Here is a 19,729-nt window from a genome sequence, read left to right as displayed (position 1 = left end):
CCAATTTGCTCTTCCATCTCAGTAGATGGTATCCCATTCAGCCAGTGCCAAAATCTGGAAAAAGGAATCATCCATCATGGATTTATTTTTCTTTCTTTCTTTCTTTCTTTCTTTCTTTCTTTCTTTCTTTCTTTCTTTCTTTCTTTCTTTCTTTCTTTCTTTCTTTCACCTAAACAGGTCACTAATTATTGTTACTTTAACTTCTTTAGTATTTACTGAATATGTCCCATCTTCTCCATTCCTACTATGCATTCTCTTATCATTTCCTGTCCAGATTGCTAATTGCCTTCAGACTTGCCCATCTCAAATTCTTCCTGCACTGTTGCCAGAGTGACATGATGAAAACGTAAATCTGACCTGTTACTGCTGCCTTTAAAAGCCCACTGGCTCCTTGCAGGGAGATGCCAGGGGCTCTCAGCAGAGCACACATAAAGACTCAGTGACCTGCCCCAGTCACCTCTCTAATCTCATTTCCAACAATTCTCCAACTTGCACTCCCTTAGCTAGAAACATTAAATACTTGGGATTCCTCAAAACACCACACAGTTCCCCACTCCAGACCTTGCCCATGTTCTTCCTCTATCCTAAATGGGACCTGGCTCTTTCGAATGTGAAGAATAAAAACATACTAGGGTTACCTTGGTAAAGGTGTTACCACCTATCAGAATGGAATTTACTCTGAGCAGCATGTCCTTGTGGCAAGACTGGAACCAGGACACTATCTAGCCTTCTGGAGACCAGGATGTATACGGTTCAAGAACTAAACTACCGTTTGGGTGTTCCCATATCCCATACTATTTTTTTTCATCCCTAACTGGCTGTATGTATCCATGGCTTCCTACCCCAATGTTCCACATTTATAGTCGCTCCAGCCCAATTTGTCTGTGCCTTGTCTTTGGCTGCTGTGAGTAAGTGCTCTGCCCTTTTCCTCTGCTTCATGGCACCTGCTGCCTCATGGCTCCTGCTTCCTGCCTCTTTTTCTCTTCATTCTTTTCTGGTTTTGCTCTCTGCTGTCCGCTGTTCATTATCTCTCCCCCTCAGATTAAAATTTCTCCAAAGAATGACTCTGATGAGTTGAACCAGTCAGTACCCAGTGTGGGCTTCTAGGGGGTTTGAGAAATTTGGGGGCCAATCGAGGAAAATGGTATGACCACAAGAGTTAGTAACATACAGAAAGCTTTATTGGGCAGCTCTTGGACATGGTTTGCATGAGAGTGGAAGTTCTTTATAACATGAGACTATCCAGAGGCTTATGGCACAGGAACCACCATTTAGAAGGAGAGGAGGGCAAGGGAACTCTCAAGGGAGAGAGGGATTGGTGAAGGGACTTACCAGTCTCAGTGAAGTCACTCAGCAGCACAACTGGGAGTCCCTGGGTCAGAGAGCTCAGATTAGGCAGGAGCACTTTGGGGTCTTAACAATGGCTAGCAGATGCTGGGTTGTAGTTTTACCAGATATGCAAAGCAGGAAGGCCCTAAATGGCTAAAAATATGCCTGTTTGGGCTATTTTTAAAATAATTACATATGTAAACTTTTGAGTTTAGTGCCCGTGGGCTTTTGAACTGAGGAGTCTTAGCCTGCTGTGAAGACATAAACAATCTGAGGGCCAATACACAGAGGTCATCTTTGGTTCATTCTACAACAGAACTGCTTTCATGACAGGCCTCTCCTATGTCTCCGACCAGCCTGTAGAATGGTTGCCCTTTGATTTGGTACCCAGTCTTGCTCCAATCAGCTGGGATCAGAGTGAGAGAGTTGATGTCCTAAATGTGGCATCTATGTTTAAGTGGTCACTCAGAAAGCAGTTACAAGCTTGACAGACCCCGGAAACGATTTGCTCTGAAAGCCCAGAAGGCCTTGTATTCCTTATGATTTTTGCCTGCTCCATTCATTCATGAACAAAGTCAAATATCATCTCTCACAGATAGATTTCTCCCCTGACACCTGCCCACCATTGCCTGCTCACTCAAGTTTTTGTAGCATCCTATGTGTGTTTCTGTCAGATCTCTTACCTTCTCAGTTAGACAGGATTTTTTACATTATTTTATCTCATCTATGAAACTGCAAAGTATGAACTGTCTGAGTCATTTCCATGTCCCCAGGATATCTCAGAACTCTCAGAAAAAAGGTACTCAATAAATAGCTGCTAAACAGATTGTTTCTAGAAAAGATAAAGAAGATTTCACAGCGGAAGCAATGCCTGAACTATGCTTTGGAGGAAGTGTAGGAGCAACCCAAAAGATGAAAGGGTGGATTTCAGAGAGAGAAAGAACAGCCTGGACAAAAGCCCAGAGGCATGAAACACGACATGCTTGAAGAACCATAAGTACTAAATAACTTGAGGGTGGGAGTGGGAGTGGATGAGGATAGCCAGCAGAGGCCTCCGAGGGTAATACCATCTGGGTGAATTCAGCACGGACCTTCGATTTTGGCAGCACCTCAGATTCATTAATCCCAGGCAGGCTGAATTGCACTAACAAAGCTAGTTTAATAACGAGGTATAAAGTCAGAATGCTAATTTTTAAGTCAACAAAGAGAAGTATAAATGCCAGACAGAATCGAACGTTTGTGTCAACATGACCAGTACATTCTCTCCTTATAGATGGAGTCACATGTGAAGCCAATTTACAAATAGAATAATTTTGGTGAGGATGAGATTGGAGCAAGAGAGTTGGGATTTGAATGCTTAATGATATCAGGCCCTGACCAGGGACCCAGCAAGAAACAGATCACACTCAAATTGGGTAACTTGGGGGACAGTGCAGTACATCATTACCAACTGAAGACCAGAAGGAATGAGGAAAGTAAGTGGCAACTGGAAGTTAGAGGGAGAGAGTTGCAGGAGAGGCCACAGTGCAGAAGCTATGGCCCTAACTGGGGACAGCCAGCATGGGGTAGAGTTGGAAGAATCAATAATTCAAACTCCCTCTCATCTCTCCCTCTGATCTCCTGACTATTTTCTCTATTAACTAACTCCAATGGGTAGCTAGAAAGCAAGGGAACCCATAAATGCAGTCCACTCAGGCCAGCATCCCAAGGCCATTGCTGGGTGGAGGAGCCAACTGAGAATAACCAGAACAATCCAACAGAGATGCATCTGTGACAAGTAGCAGACATGTAGCCTGAGCAATGCCAAACTGACATTGCCATTTCTTTGTTGCACACTCACCTTTCTATCATGTGCACATGGTACCCCCATCCCTTGTGAACAATGTATTTTCTTCATAGACCTTCTTTAAAAATGGATATGACCTTCACTCTGCCTGGGTTTGGTCCGGCTCACATAGACAGGCTTTCTTTACTCTTGCTGTTTCTGGTCTTAGAAATACTTTTGTTTAAAGAGCTTTTCATATAAATCACCCTCACCTATTATGGGTTGATATTTATAGTTTAACTGTCAGAGCTTCTGGGACACCTTGCTGCACCTGCTCCTATTAATGACCTTGAATTAAATTATATAGGCATTGTGAATGAGAGTTGTTAACGGCAGCCATTGAGTGGCAATGTATTTGAGAGAAACCAGTTAGGAATTTATTGTAGTGGCAATGGGAATGGAGAGGAGAAGACGGTTTTAAAAGCTATTTAAGAAGCTGGGTGCCAGTACTCAGGGAATATAAGAGGGAGAAGAGTATGTTTGGAATAAAACTAATTTTGTTTTGGATAGCAAAGTTTGAGGAGTCTGAAGGACACCACAAAAAGGGACCTTCTTGAAGGCTCTTCTTATTTATTGTTTAGGCTTTCCAGTGTTTCTAGAATTTCTGGTTAGTGAAAGTACAAAGTTAACCTTTCAGCACCATAATTGAGGACAGCTCCAGTCTGGGTTTTCACCAAGTCTCCCCCTGTCTGTCATGTGCTGGACAACTGGACCATATCCATACCCCTGGAGTATATTAAGAAGCGTGGTTGTTCAACCACACTGATTCTTTGGCTTTCTGCTAGTACAAGTTAACTGGTTTCCTACCTTGTACCTAACTCACTTTGGGGATTAAGCATACAGCTCGTCACTCCTTTCTATCTGTAAAGTTATCTATGCAAAATTATCTTGGATGTTTTATGATTATCCAAGTATGCTAAGTAAGTTCCATGGGAAACTAGGAATCTTATAATTTCCACATATATAAACATGTGGTTCTCACTGGGACATCTCCAATGAAGGGTGAGATGTGTTCTTCATCTTCACGAAGCCTACAGCCTCATTGGATGGACAGAACACACATTGAAGTAATAATTAATCATATAAAGCAGCACTGACATTCTGAGGAAAGCGAAATTATCCTTGGGGGTGGCTTGAAAAAGAATACTTATTGAATGCGTAGAATTCATTTCTGATTGGAGGAGAGGGGAGGGTACTCCAGGTGAGAAGGGCCCCAACAAAAGCATGGAAATGGGGATGTTCCAAGTGTTGAGGTGTGGGAAGGTGGGGCATGTCAGTGAGCAGGCGTCTATCATTAGATCATTGAGTAGTGATGGTAAATATAGAATTAAAAATTTAAGGATGTCCATGGCTTTTGGTTCCTCTCACCCTAAATCTGATTCAAAATAAAAAAAATAACAAGCCTAGTACTGAAAGAGCTTAAGACAAGGGTTTTGAGATCAACTTTATTCATTGTTAAAAGTTTATGAGGACCTGTTACAAACAATACTCCGTGGACGTAAAGATAAATACCATTGAGTACATTTAAATTTCTTTAGTCTCATTGATTACCACAATATCTTTATAAGGTAGACAGAAAGGAGAAGACATGAGCAAGTGTTGAGAGGAGAAAGCTGAGCACAGGGTTCAGATGGCTTAACTAAGGAAGGCCATGATGTTATTTAGGGACAAAGTCAATACCATCATCTGGGGCTCCTATTCCCTACCTGGGGTATGATTGACCCCAAATTTTATAAGCAGCCCTGAGCCTACTTAGGGAGTGATGGATGACCAAGATAGTGAGAAATGGTGTCTGCTGAAAACTAATAGGTCACATCGAGAGCCTATGTACCTTCATAGCTGAATCCCACATACCTTTTTGTGGCATGTGGGATTCAGCTATGAAGGAAGGAACCATCATCTGGCATCATGGAGTTTGATTTAGACTTTAGCCACCTCTGTCATGTTGATCCACACAGTATTAGACCTTTGCAACAGCTGACATATGTGGTCCCACACAGTGAAAGCACTGGGATATGGGGCAGTCACACAAGCTGAAGACTATCTCTTTCCTGCTTGTTTTTTTTTTTTTGCAATGAGCCAGTTTGAAGAGACCTCCCCAGGAGAGGCCCCAAACCCCACACTCTCATTGGCCTGATCTAACATGTAGACATCTAAATAGACTGTTCCTCAAGTGAATTGATGTCATGTTTAAAGGTTGGGCATATGGGATTCCCTTCTTTTAGTTCTAGAGTCAATTGGAGATTATACAGGGGATGTAATTGATCCCTCAGGATTCCCCATGCTTTTGTAACTCAGTTCCATATTCCATTGCTTGCTTTTTTAGCCACTTAATTAGCACAATAATTCAAGAGTAGTTAAGGATAGTGAAGGAAAGGAAGCCATATGATCAGTTTCAGCACAAGTTTTGGTAGCTTCACCACCAAATCCTTTTGATCACAATGCACGAGCAGAAATCATGCCTTATCCTTCTTGCTTACCTCAAAGCCAATATCTTGTTTCATTAGTAAGTGAATATTTTTTAATAATGATGAGAAAGAAATGAGGACACCTAGGCAGAACTGTCTGAGTAAACTACAAAATTTAGGAATCAGCAATTTGAGATCTAATCCACCACTTCAAACATAAAAGATAATTTCTTATTGATTTTACCTTTATAACATTCGTCAGGATAAAACTTACTTTCCCATTTCTCAGTATATTTTTCTACATACACATGCATCCTTAAATATATTGTATTATTTATACAAGTATATCACCACATTACATATGTAACCTTCCTAGGTCTAATGTTTTCCTTAAAGATATTTTCTCCCTCCACAGGTATGATTAGAACAAATTGTTATATGGAAACAGAGGATCTTAGGACTAGAATGGATCTCTAGTTTTACCTTCTATTTCCAGTGTTATCTACTTAAGCATTAAGATATTTTTAAACATTTTTTCCCTACAATTTTTTAACATACCTTCATCTTTCCTTGGATGTAGAGATGGTAAAATGAGTCAATGTACTGAGCTTAGGGTACTTCTAGGTCCTAGTCTTCAGGCTGCCGTCCCATCACCAACTCATGTGATCCCATAAACAAAACAGATTTTTTTCGTAAACATTTTCAAGAGTTTCAGGGTTCTTTTGTGGACTCCAGACATTATTTATATTAGATTAGATTAGATTAGATTAGATTAGAGAAGATTATCTTCTTACTTTCCCTTATTGACGAAACAGAATAAGCTTTAGCATCTCCTAGGGTTGCTGCAACATGTTTATTGCAACACGAATGTGAAAGAAAGTGCCATTAGGCAAGGTATAACAGGCTCATTTATTCTCGAAATGATTCCATGTTCTCTTCTCCCTGCTGAGGCTGCCAGCCATCTGCCAATTGTGATGTACTTTATGATATGGACAGAGGAAGCTAGACAAAGATCACCAATTTTTTCCTTCCCAATAAATGACAAACGTATCATGAAACAAAATCACATAAACCGGTGACAACTGGGTCTTGCCTTCTAGCACAAAAGCAGCGGTCTCTCCTCTCTGACAACTGCTTTAAACTTGGAATAAATGAGCATTTCCTGCTCCCTTGGCAACAACCATCTTCTCCAGTCTGTAAACAGAGAGTTTTATGGTAGAATGTGGGATTTGTAAAATGCTGTAGAGATCCTTTGATACAAGCCTCCCAACTTACAGATGAGCTAATTGAGTCCCATAGAAGCTATATGACTAGCATAAAATCAGTATAATGCATCAAAAATATAGTGCTTACACATTTATCTAGTTATTATAGTCAATGTTACCTTTCTTACTTGCCTTATCTCAACTACACAGTTTAAGGAAAAATCTATTTTTACCCAAATTATGAAATTGGTTTGCAAATATGTATAAGGCTCTGGGCTGTTTTTAGGAGATTACTGAAGGAAAAGCAAAGAAACTTAAAATAATTTCTGGTATCAGCTATGTATTTGCTCCAAAAACAAAACAAAAATGAAACTGAGCAGATTAAAACCATTATTTCAGGATTTTATAGGTTGACTGGGCAATTTTGCTAGACTCTGTGGCTACAGTAAGCTGGTGGCTTGGCTCGTGCTGGGTGTTCTGATGGTCTGAAGTGACAGAGATGGGATGGGCAAAGGCCCGGCTGAATCCAAGGTATGGCTGGTCCCAAGTCTGGCTGTGATTCAGGTCTGCGGTTAGGAGTAGGACCTGGATTTACAATATTACATCAGCGTAGTAGGGTACCTGCGCCTAAAATATGTAAACATACTTCAGCTTATTGTATCACACATGTGTGGCTGAATGCCACTATTGTATTCTGCTATGTGTGGAGCCACGTGGTCCTCTATAGAGTAGAAGGGGAGCACAGGAAGGGGCGCAGGAGAAATGCGCACAATACTACACTTCCCCCAATAGAACTGCACTTCTAGAAACAGAAGTGCACTCGGCACTATGAAGTCGGTGCTTGCTGTTTTATCCTCAGGTCGGCCTTTTGTATATTCTTCTAACTGGGTGTCTCACCATCAAACCTTCCCTTCTTGATCAGCTCAGTGCTGACACTCGGCGTAGTCTGCGGGATGAGCTCGGTGCTGACAGATGGCCAGAGCTCTCTCCACTTGGTCTTCTTTGTTGGTTTTTTTCACATGACAGCAGAAGCATTCAAAGGAAGCAAGAGCAAATATGCAAGTCCCCTTGAGACTCCCACAGCATGATGTCCACCACATTCTTTCGGACAATCAAAGTCAAAGGCTGGCCTGGATACCAGTGACGGAGAAAAAGAGGCTTTGTCTCTTCATGGGAAGAACTACGTTGAGTTTGTGACCATTTTTAATCTATTACTTTTCCATATCTCAGGAGCTTAGAATCTAGTTGTAGAAATAGCCACAATGCATACCATTATCGAATGCTGGTATGTGCCAGGCATGTTTCCAATGCCTTTACAGGTAACATCTAACTTAATATTAATTATAACCCTATGAATTATCGTGAGTAATAATGGGTTTTCTTATAAAAGATGGTGAAACTACAGTACATAAAACATTAAGTAATTTGCCTAGGGTTTGTGGGTATTGAAGTAGAATTCAGGCCCAAATAGTCAAATTCCAAATCTCAGTCTCTCAAAAACCACATTTTGTGAAAAGCACAGAAAAGATATTGTACTAATTTTCTAGTGCTGTCATAATAGACTGCCACAAACTCAGTGGTTTAAAACAACACAAATTAAAAAAAAAAAAAAGCTACTAATACCTGGATTCCACCACAAACATTCAGATGCAAAAGATCCCAGGTACAGCCTACACACCAGGATTCCTACAAGCTCCTCCAGGTGACTTCAGTAGAGATGAGAGCAATGCAGTGGCTGTATAAAATGAAAGACATTCTATATGTGGTGAGAACACCTTTTTGTCCATCTTATCTGACACCCTGTCTCTCAGCCAGGGAAAAACGTCTTTATATTTTACATAGAGCTTTTCCTTATCAAGCTATTGAGAGAGGACTTTGTAATGTAATTGGGGAGGTGGGTATATAAATCTACCATGTACATCTGGTAAGAGTTTCCAACAAGAAAATACTTCTAGCAATGTGAGCTATATCTGAGTTTTAGGCTCTCAGGAAAAAGGCAAAGTTTTATACCTGTATCGTAGGTGCCATACACTCACAACCTCTCCTTCCAACCAAGGGGTTTTGAGTTCCTGTATCTGGCAGAGATCAGGTACCTCTAATTCCCATCAGAGGCCACCAGAAGCTGCAGAATAGGTAAGACCCAAGGTAGGGTGGAAACTTAACAGTTTTTATGCTGGAAGGGAGAGAAGAGTTTGAATCTTTGGGAAGGATGAAAAGAGAGGGAAGGATGGAAGAGAGAGGAACTAGCAGAAGAAAGGTGTCCATCATGGTTGGACACTTGAGAAGAGAGAGGCCAGATGAGTGATGGACTTGGTGGCATATCCATAGTCAAAGTGGTTCTAAACCCTGTTGCTAACAGGAGAGCCACAAGCAGAGAACACTCGCAAAGGTGACATTTGGGGCAAGACTTCAGGCTCCCTTCCTTTTTGAACAGAAGCAAAGTTCTGGAGATGTATTGAGCAAAGGGAAATGTTTGAGCCAGTGCTTAGATATTAGAAAGCAACAGAATTTCACATGGGGGAGAAAGGAAATCTGACAAATGTAACAATCTTCATTACGTTTCCTGTTTCTTCCCCAACCTGCATAGCTTATGAGGTTAAACAAGGAAGAAAATTTCCTTTTATAATACCCCAAATACTTATTTGCAGTCATAAAGTGAAACTGTAATTCTTGTCTACGGCCATGCAACCCTGAACAAGCCCAATCCCGTCTGATCTTGGAAGCTAAGCAGGGTCGGGCCTGATTAGTACTTGGATGGGAGACCACCTAGGAAGACCAGGTGCTGTAGACATAAAGAATAAAAAAAAGGGATTGTAAGCTGACAAGGTCCTTGCAACCTGTGAGGTCAATCAAGGATTGCCTCTCCAGGAAAGGAAGAAAGGAAGAAAGGAAGAAAGAGGAGGAGGCCTCTCCTACAAGCGCCTTCTTCTCCCTGTTCACCCAGCTCGTTTGGCCTTGAGCCCACGTGGCGTTGTTGGTGGACAGGACCTCAGTCTCTGGAATGATGGAATGGCGATAAGGCTAAGAAGATTGAGGTAGATGGCTGGCATGAGAGAGTTGTACCATTACTGACTTTAAGTAATACTCTTATCCTATTTTGTTCAGAACGGGTGGTCAGCCAGCACCAAGCACAGAAGACACCCATTACTTCATCTGTTCTACCTTCTCACCTGCTCTCCCCAGCGTTACTCACTAGACAGCCAGCATGATTTTCAGGGCTTCCCTTCCCGTTTTGATTAGCTTGTTATCTGCTTTTGAAGCTAAGCCCACATTAATGAATTCTCAGATGGGAAGAATAAGCCTAGCCATTGCCAGCATAATCCATTCCTCAGGGAATCCTTTGCTTCCCATCAGAGAGGGGCGGATGTTTGGCTGCTGTCCAGCCCAGGGCTTCATAATTCCTGTTTGATGAAGCCTTGGAGAGTCTCTCTCCCTGGGAATCCACTTCCTCAATCACAAGCATTTCAAGGCTAATTACACTGATTTAATGCACCTGGCTTTTTCTTACTCTTAAAGCCTCAGTAGGAGAGGAAACACCGATCGATCAGCATTTATTGGCAAGCCAGGGAACCAATGGTGCATAGTCAGTTCCATGGCATGTGCTGGGTCAGAGGGAGCAGCAGTCGCCTTCAGCCCTAGTGAGAGATTTCTACCCTCCTAATGCTAAAGGTTCATAAATCATCCTGATAGTCTCAGTGCTGAGGCATCTGTGGACTCCGGCTGTTTTCTGCTGGTTTAATGCATGTGGGTCCTCTTCCCTCAGTTAGCAACAATGATAGATTGCAAGCCAGCTGCTGTCACCTCTGTGGGGGGCTCATGGAGAGTAACTGCTAAGAGAATGAAGTCTGAAGCCACACAGGCCTGGGTTCAAATCCTACCTCCATCACTGACTATACAGAATTTAAGATGAAGTCATCAACCTCTCTAAGCTTTAGTTTCTTCAGTTGTAAAATAAGGCTACTTTTACCTAGCCCATATACCAATAATTCTCAACTTTACTCTTTTTAGAGCCACCTGGGTCTCACTCCCACGGATACTAACGTGATTAATATGAGCTGCATCCGGGATTAGAAGGTTTAACACCGCCTTCTGTCCCAAGTGCAGTCAGCATTAAGCAGTACTGTCATGTGAGTTTATTTTGAGGCTGAATCAAAGCGGTGTATGTAAAGCCTTGCTATTTAATTTGTGGTCTGTGGACCTGCAGTGTCCTCATTAACAGAGAACAGTGTTATTAGGAATGCAGACTTTCAGGTCCTACCCAGACCTTCTGAATCAGCGTCTGCATTTTAACAAGATGCCCAGCTGATTGGCGTACATACCACAGTTTGAGAAGCACTAGCATAAAGCACCTAGCCTTACCCTGGCACATAGTAGAAGCTCATCAGGGGAGGCAGTGGCTTTGTAATTATTAATAATGTAAATGTAGGCCATGAGCTCATGATGTATTAGATGGAGGGCCTGCTTGGAACAAAAGGCTCTGACTGGAGTCTGAAATGGGAGGACTTAGCCTTTCTGAGTTTTTCCCCTCAACTATATGTGGGGAAGGATTGCAACTACCAACACCTCTTCTCAATTACTGAGAGGCTGTTGGGATAAGTCAATGAAAAGGAACCTGCTCATAAACTGTCAAACTCTATCATAGTGATGGGACAAAAAGCTACTAATATGGCGGTTTTGTCATTTCTCCCTTCCCCTCACCCACCAAAACAACCCTAAAACCAAAGCCCCCTCCTCCTGCTAGGGAAGAGTCTTTCATGCTGGAAGAGGACTAAATTAATCTACATAAACAAATGGGAAGAGAGAAGAGATGGTCAAATAGTTTTGAGACTGGGGTAACAAAGAGATGCCCTAAAACAATGGACATGTAAAGAAAGTGAGTAGTTGAAGCAAGACTTCTGGAGGTGTAGTATATTTAGATCTCTTCCACATGGATTGGATTTCTTTTTTGTTAATAGACTCTAATTCCTGGAATGGAACATTACTCAGAGATTTGACTACAAGAGTCCCAAGGTTGAAGGGGTTCATACAATGACATCTGTGAGTACCCACCAATCAAAGACAACCAGGTACGCTTCTGTAGTCAAAGATAGTTAGGTTTATTGAATCTGGTACAGCAAAAAAGGACACACACCTGAGGAATAATGGAGACAACATGGTTCATGGAGCTGGGAGGGACTTCTTATAGCATTTAGGCTTGTGCTGGGAGTTTATAAGGAGGGTTTAAGTAAGTAAAGCCAGTTGATGATTGAGCTATTTTACACTTTCTGAGGTCTTTATGGACTTTGCTGCTTTATCAGAATGTAAATTAATTCTTGTCTCAGCTCATGCTCATTCCAGACTGAGTTTATCCATCAAAATAAAATTGTTTCTTGGAGTATAAATGTTATACCATTAGCTTTTCTTTTTTAATATGCTGTGATAGTCCTGATAAATCATGTTTTAGGGGAAGGATCTTCTCAAGATGTTCCAGGGACATCACTGCAATTTATTTTGATCACTTTCTCTGTTATCTATCATAGAATATTATATGGTAGATTTTTATACTTCTCCCTTGAGGTCCATTTGGTAAATTATATTTTTCTGGAAATGTAGTAATTTCATCGAGATTTTCAAATGTATTTGCACAGGGTTGTGCAAAGTAGCCATTTAATGATTTTTTTAAGTGTCCTGTTTTGGTGGTTTTTTCCTTTGACATGAATGTTATGTGTTTGTTTACTTCCTTTTTTTTACTAATTAGGTTAGTATTTTGTTTTATTGATTTTTTTTAAAAAACCAGTTTTTCTTATTAATTTTTTCTTTTATCCTTATTGATGTTTCTTCCTTCTGCTTTTTCTGGCTTATTTTTTATTATTTTCTGTTTTTTAAATTTGCTTCATTCATTCATTCATTTTATTTATATTGATACAGTTATATATGCTTTTTCTTATATTTACTGCTTATCATTATTTTCAAGAAATTCTACTATTTCATTTAGTATTTGTTCTTTGACCCAAGAGTTTAACAGTGGGTTTTTAAATTTTCAAGTAGGTGGTACAATTTTGTAATTAATATATAGCATTTTGATTAGGATGCAATTCCATCCAATTTATTGATGTTTTCTTTGTGGCCCAAGATATGCTATCTTCATGAATGTTTCATGTAGTAGAAAATGGTGTATTTTACATTATTGGGGTTAGTAGATATTTACAAGATCTATTTGATTATTTTGCATAAGTCTTCTATATTCTTACTGATTTCCTCCCAATATGATCTGTTTGGAATTAAGCAAGTTGTGTTAGACTTTTCTACTGTTAGGGTATTTTTTTTCTTTCTCCTTACGTTTCTTCTAATTTTTGCTTTATGGAAGTTGTTAAAGTGTTATTTGGTACATAAATCTTAATAACAGTGATATATTTAAAAGTAAAGACTTTAATCCTTAGAAAGTATCTTTTCTTGTCTTTTTTTAAAAAATGCTTTGGGTCTTAATTCTACCTTTTCAGAGAACTCTACCTTCATTTAATCTGCATATGTCTGATATATCTTTTCCTTTTTTTCCTTTTTTTTTCTTTTTTTCTTTCTTTTCTTTCTTTTTTTTTTTTTTTTTTTTTTTTTTTTGCACCTCACTCAGACTTTATTCAAAGTTCAGAAAGTGCTAGTGTGCAAAGTGCAAAGAGGTCTCCCACCAGGGCAGGAGTCACCATGACTCCAGCTTAATGGTATTTGAAGGTCAGCAGGGTGCTCAGCGAGGCTAAGAACTTGTCCATGGAGGCGTGGACAGCAGAAGTAAAATCAGAGGGGAGGTGACTGGCCAGAGTCACCAGCAGGTAGTGTGCTCAGGACTTGAAGTTGATGGGGTCCACATGCAGCTTGCAGGTGTGCAGGTCGCTCAGAGCCGACAGGGCTCCAGGCAGGTCACCCATATGGTCCGCGGCGTTGGTCCGCCTGTGACCCACCTCCTTGCCGTGGACAGGTCAGAGTGGGAGAAGTAGGTCATGCTGGTCCGGAAGCCCAGGAACATCCTTTCCAGAGCTTCTGCGGAGTAGTCGCCAACATTGCCGCTAGCCTTACCCCACGCGGCCTTGACGTTGGCCTTGTCTGCGGGAGACGGCACCATGGTGGGTTCTTTCTGAGTTTGTGTAAGGACCAGAGGGTGTGTCTGATATGCCTTTATCCACTCTTTCATTTTTAATCTTTTGAATCTTTTTAATTTTGGTTTGTCTTACATACAACATGTTAATGTGCTTTGTTATTCAATCTGAAAATCTTGTTTGATTACATTTATCAACTGATTAATATATTTGATCTCAATTCTTACATATTGTTTTTATATATGTTTAAATAGTTCTGCCTTTGTATATAGTTTTTAACGATATAGTTTATTTTATTAGTTCTCTCTTTGGGAGATTATAAACTTTGCTGTTTAGAAAGGTTTATATTATTGTTTTAATATTTACCTTTATACTATTAACTTTATGCTATTAATATAACTATTAACTTTACACTATTAATATAATTAATACTATTAATCTCGGGTTTTTTACTATTGCCTATTGGCTTTCTACTATGAGCAATATTAAAATTATTTAATAATTTTCTCCACCTCCTTTCTCCCAGTATTTGCCTTAAAGTACTTATTTTTATACAATCAGTTAACACCTATGAGGCAATTGTGTGTTTATAATCAGTGAATATATGTTCTCCCTAGACCCCTTATTTTTTTAGTTAAACTCTATTTATACTGTTGGAGAATCTAGCCATTACATACTACTCTATCCCCCTTATAACTATCATTTATTCTTAGTTCCACAGGTGAATATATGTTTAATGCTAATCACTAATCTTTATGTCTATATCCCTTTAATCATTTTGGTTGTATAAGCCCATTCTATAGTAGATTCCTCAAAAAGGTCAGAAGGGAACAATATTTTATGAGTTCTAAAATGTTCAGAAGTTTGTGGTCTTTTGAACTTAAAGGTAAGTTTGGCTGAATATAAAATTTGGCTCATATTTTCTTTCCTTGAATGTCTTAACGATACTATTTCATTGTTTTCAGGCATAAAGCATTGTATCAAAGATCTAGTGTCAAGCTTATTTTCTTTCTTTCTTTAAAAGTGACTATATCTTTTTGTCTGGATGCCCAGGATTTTTTTCAGCTTTGGCCATTCTGGGTTGATTTTCCTAAACACATCACGTGTCCACTCAAATATGGTTTTATGTCTTTTTTATTTCATAAAAACTTCCTTGAGTTATTTTTACTATTCGTCCATTCTATTGTGTTTGGCTTTCTATGTTAGGGCTTTCTATTGCACATGTGTTGGATCATTTTTGCTATTTTAAATTTCTATCTCTTTTTAATCTTTTTTATCTCTTCTTATATTTATTTATTTAAAGATTTTCCTCCTTTGCAAATTTTCTCTTAAACCATTATCTATGGTATTTTTTAACTTTTGTGTTCTTTCTAGTTTAGCTTTAAACTTCTGAAATAATTTTTCTACATCTAATTTGTATTGTGTTTTGTTCTTTTCTTTCCAAAACTTTCTTTTGTTTTCTGAGTTTTTCTAATTTTGATTTAGGACTTTACTGCTCTTCTCATTTTATTAATTTCTTTTAACTTATTTTAAAATATGAAGTTAGTCTTTATCTTCTTTTGGCATTAACTTTTTGCATACTTTTGTTGCTTGCATATACCCTTCTTTCTTTACAGTAATTTTGCATAGGAATCAAACTCTAGTCCTTTTTTGTGACTCATTTTCAAGAATAATTTAGTTGTTTATACTCTTAAGAGGAAAAATGAGCCAGGACAGCTTTTATCACTTCACAACTCTTGAGCTCCTTCTTCTGTTATTTTTGGGAAGTGTCCATAAACACTGTATCACTGAGAGAGATGCCACTGCCTCTCCCCTCCCCCCGCTTTTATCCAGACCTTTCTTTTGCTCCTATTAGCCTAGTCCTGCTCAGATGGGATTCTATTTTCAGTATTTCTTCTCAGCATAGACATTCCCTAACAGAGAGAGACTGAGTAAAGCTTCTGATCCTAAGGACCAGTCTTGCAGAGAAGTGAAAATTGGGGCCAAGATGGAGGAAAACTGGGCAAAGCAGGCATCAAGTCAGAAAGAGCCCTACAGTGTATCTGGAAAGAGAAGAGGAAAGACCACATCCTGTGTCTGGGGACAGGAGAGGCAGGAAGGCCAGGCAGCCCAGTGGAGTGGCATGCCCTTGTTCCAAGGCAGATAGGGCAGAATGTTCCTACATGTTTTGGGTGCCTGGAGTCATCTGGAGAGCCTAGTCGCCACCTTCTCTTCTTATTAGAGCACAGCTCTCCCTTTCCCTCCAGAGCTGCACTTTATACCTATTCAGATACACTAATGGTCAAAGAGAGAAGTTGGGTGATGCGGTCTTCTTTTGTGCACAGAACATGCCATAAATGGAAATGCTCTTAAAAGCAGTACTGTACATTTTACTTATTTAAATATATATTATCTGCCAAGTGCTGTCTAGGTGCTAGAGATTCGACCTTTGTTAAGACAATTAGTTAGGAGATAAGATGCTATTTGCAATTTTGGAAACAATTTTTTTTTTTTAGAAAAGCTAATAAAAGTGAGAAACTAATATATAATAGGCTTGTTTAGACATCATATCATTTAATCCCCCTCAACAATCCTGAAAGCTAAATAGCGTTTTTCATATTTTATCATTCGTAACTGGCTCAGAGGTTAATTAACCAATCCAAGACTATAGTATGTAGTAGAGACCAAATTTCAAATCCAGATCTGTCTAATTCTAGAACCCATGCTCGTGCCATCAATTTGTTTCTCAAATGGTCAACACAGGACAATATTGGATAATAACCATGTGATCTTGATCTCACTAGCATCCCTAGCTAATCACTTGGACTAATTGGGTTAAAACCAGTAAATTACAAAATATCCTAAAAACAAGGAGGGATGGGAGGAGGATAGTGAGTACTCTTGAAAGCTGTTTTTCCAGAGCCCACATTAAATAAGCAGCCTACGAATATTGTTCTATTGCTTTCCCTTTCCACCACCTTGAATTGAGAATAGCTTAAAGCCTCCTCCCCCCTTCATTATGAAGGGCAAGGAGCAGCCACCATGGAGGGCTATGTTCTAATGCTTATTCTTTGCTGTTATAATAGATTTGAAAAGAATGAAATAAAGCTATACCTGCACCTGAAAGCCCATGGTCGGGTGGAAAGAGTCCAACTGATTTCTTAGTTTTCGATTTTTTTCACAACCTACTGCTTTTGTTATTTTATGGCACTTAGTAAAGATTGAAAGTGAGAATAACTTCCCAAAATGAAAAATATTGAACATTGATAACATGGGGAGAAAATTACCCCAATTCCATGTAAACAGAGGATTAACACCAGGTACAGGTACCAAACTGAAAAGTCCAAAAAGCTGGTGTTAGAAGGCTAACAATACTTTCAAAATAAGAAGTCATGTCCTGGGGCTATTCTAAGACAAATTCAGTTATGGCAAGAAATAGCTCCAAGGGCCTAGGCACTGAGGGTTTGGGTGGCCATGAGAATAAAGTTATTAATAATATTAATGTTAAAATTATTAGAGACTTCCCAGGTGATGCAATCTTGATGCCCTGATACCTATTCAGAATGTTGAACCCTCGAAGCCAAATAAATTGCTATGTATTAACCCGACTGCTCATTCGAGGCTCTGATTATATAGAATATGATTTAAATGGTTCTGTGTTTCTTCCAAATATGCATTACTCAACAGGGTTGTATTTTGTGGTTCTTTTGTTTCATCCTAGCATCAAGGCACTATTCCAATGCCCTTTGTTTATGTTCTTTTACCTGCAAAGTACCATTTCTCTTGGGGCAAGAGGACTTGCTTAAGGAAGATACATCTATCAACCAACCATCCAAGATGAAGCAAAATGGTTTTAGATAATTCAGATGCTTGGTAAAGAAATGCACATGATGGAAACAACCTCATGTAACAAATCGGACCCCACTTGAGTGTGAAACTCGATACTACCTCCATGACTTTCCTCCTATCTTATTTTGAAAATATTTGAGTACATGACAGTCTCTCCTAGGCGTATATCTCATATACTTGTTAAAAGTGTATTTTATTGATATAATTTATATACAATAAAGTGTATACATCTTACTCATAAAGCTCCATGACATTGTACCTACAAATTGTACCTACGATCCAGATCAAGACTTAGAACATTTCCATCATCTCAAAAAGCATCCTTTTACTCTTTCTAGTCAGTTGTTTCTAATTTAAGAGTCTGGCACTTTCTCTTTCTGATTTGGCATTAGAAAGAAAGAGGTCCAATAACTCAATAGAAAAAAAAACTAATTTAAAAATAGGTTGAGGACCTAAGCAGAAATTTTTTTTCTAAATAAAACATACACATGGCCAATGGCAGCATGAAAAGGTGCTCGACATCACTAATTATCATAGAAATGCAAATCAAAACCACAAGGAGATATCACCTCACACCTGATCAAATGTCTATTACCAAAAAGTCAAGCAATAGCAAACGTAGATGAGGATGTGGAGAAAAGAAGACTGTGCACTGTTGGTGGACACAGAAATTGGTGCAGCTACTATATGGAAAACCATGGAAGTTCCTCAAAAAAATTGAAAATAGAACTACCATATGATCCAGCAATCCCATGTCTGGGTATATATCAGAAGATAATGAAATCACTTCCTTGAAAAGATATCTGCAACCCCTTGTTCATTGCAACATTATTCACAATAGCCAAAACATGAAGATAACCCAAGTGTCCATTGACAGAAGAATGATGGTACACACATGCAATGGCACGTGCGCGCGCGCGCACACACACACATACACACACACACACACACACAATGGAATATTACCCAGCCATAAAAAGAAGAAAACCCTGTTATTTTTAACACCATGAGTGGAACTTGAAGGCATTATAGTAAATGAAATAAGTCAGATTGAGAAAGACAAATTCTGTATGACCTCACCTACGTGTAGAATCTTTAAAAAAATTAAAAAATTAAAAAATTAAAAAATAAAGCCAAACTCATAGCAACAGGAAGTAGAATGGTGGAGGTGGGGAAATAGGGATATGTTGGTCACAAGGTACAAATTTCTAATTATAAGATGAATAAATTCTGGGGAGCTAATATGATGTATAGTTAACAATACTGTATTATATACTTTAAAGTTGTCATAGGAGTAAATCTCAAAATTTCTCACTGCATAAAAAAAAATTGTAATTACATCAGGTGAAGGAGGTATAAACTAACCTTATCGTGATAATCATTTTGCAATATATACATGTGTCTCAAATCATCCCATTGTACACCTTAAACTTGCATGATGTTATGTGTCAATTATATCAATAAACCCAGAAGAAAAAAAAAAGAAAAAGAAAGAAATAGGTCCATAAAAATAGCAACCACAGGAAAAAGAATTCTGGTTTACAAAGGCTCTGATGAGAGGGGTTGCGATTTGCAGGTGGTAAAATGCACATCTTCCAGACACATCATTAAAGAAATCCTGCATTTCCCCTGGCTCAGGTCCCTCACGTGTGAAACGAGCATCCTGGATCAGAGAGTTCATTTATCACTGAGAGGACTTTTCCAGTTTTAAAATCTGCACATAGTCATCATTTTAAAAATTCATTTCATCATTTCAAAAAAAAAATATGGAGAAAAGAGTAAAAAAGAATTTAGGAAAAGACAAAATTCTGTGACTCTCACTAACTGAAGATAACCATCATTTATATTTTGGTAACTTGTTTTTCGTCTCTCTCTGCCTACACACACATATAAACTTTCGGAGATGAGATTATATTATACATGTTGTTTTAGCATGGAAACTTTTGTTTTTAGTATTTTTTCCCCTTAGCTCCTGCTTCCTCTTTTCCACCCTTCCACAACTTTCTTTCTGCTCACCTAATCATACACATGTATTGTTCACATACGTAAAGGTGTTTTATGTATTTT

At 39.0% G+C, this 19,729-nt stretch overlaps 1 non-coding gene and 1 pseudogene across 1 annotated transcript; one reads left to right on the top strand and one right to left on the bottom strand.

Annotated features, from left to right (window-relative positions):
* The first annotated feature begins 9,439 nt into the window (after window positions 1-9,439).
* Window positions 9,440-9,558, top strand: LOC118610219. The gene has a single exon (XR_004953851.1). It is a non-coding gene; the product is annotated as a 5S ribosomal RNA (ribosomal RNA).
* Window positions 9,559-13,456: 3,898 nt separating this feature from the next.
* On the bottom strand, window positions 13,457-13,860 carry LOC107514272 (annotated as a pseudogene).
* Between the last annotated feature and the right edge of the window lie 5,869 nt (window positions 13,861-19,729).

Source organism: Rousettus aegyptiacus, unplaced genomic scaffold, assembly GCF_014176215.1.
Source record: "Rousettus aegyptiacus isolate mRouAeg1 unplaced genomic scaffold, mRouAeg1.p scaffold_m13_p_12, whole genome shotgun sequence".
Lineage (NCBI taxonomy): Eukaryota > Metazoa > Chordata > Mammalia > Chiroptera > Pteropodidae > Rousettus > Rousettus aegyptiacus.
The sequence above is the reverse complement of the archived record's forward strand: the minus strand, read 5'-3'. Positions and strand labels throughout refer to the sequence as shown.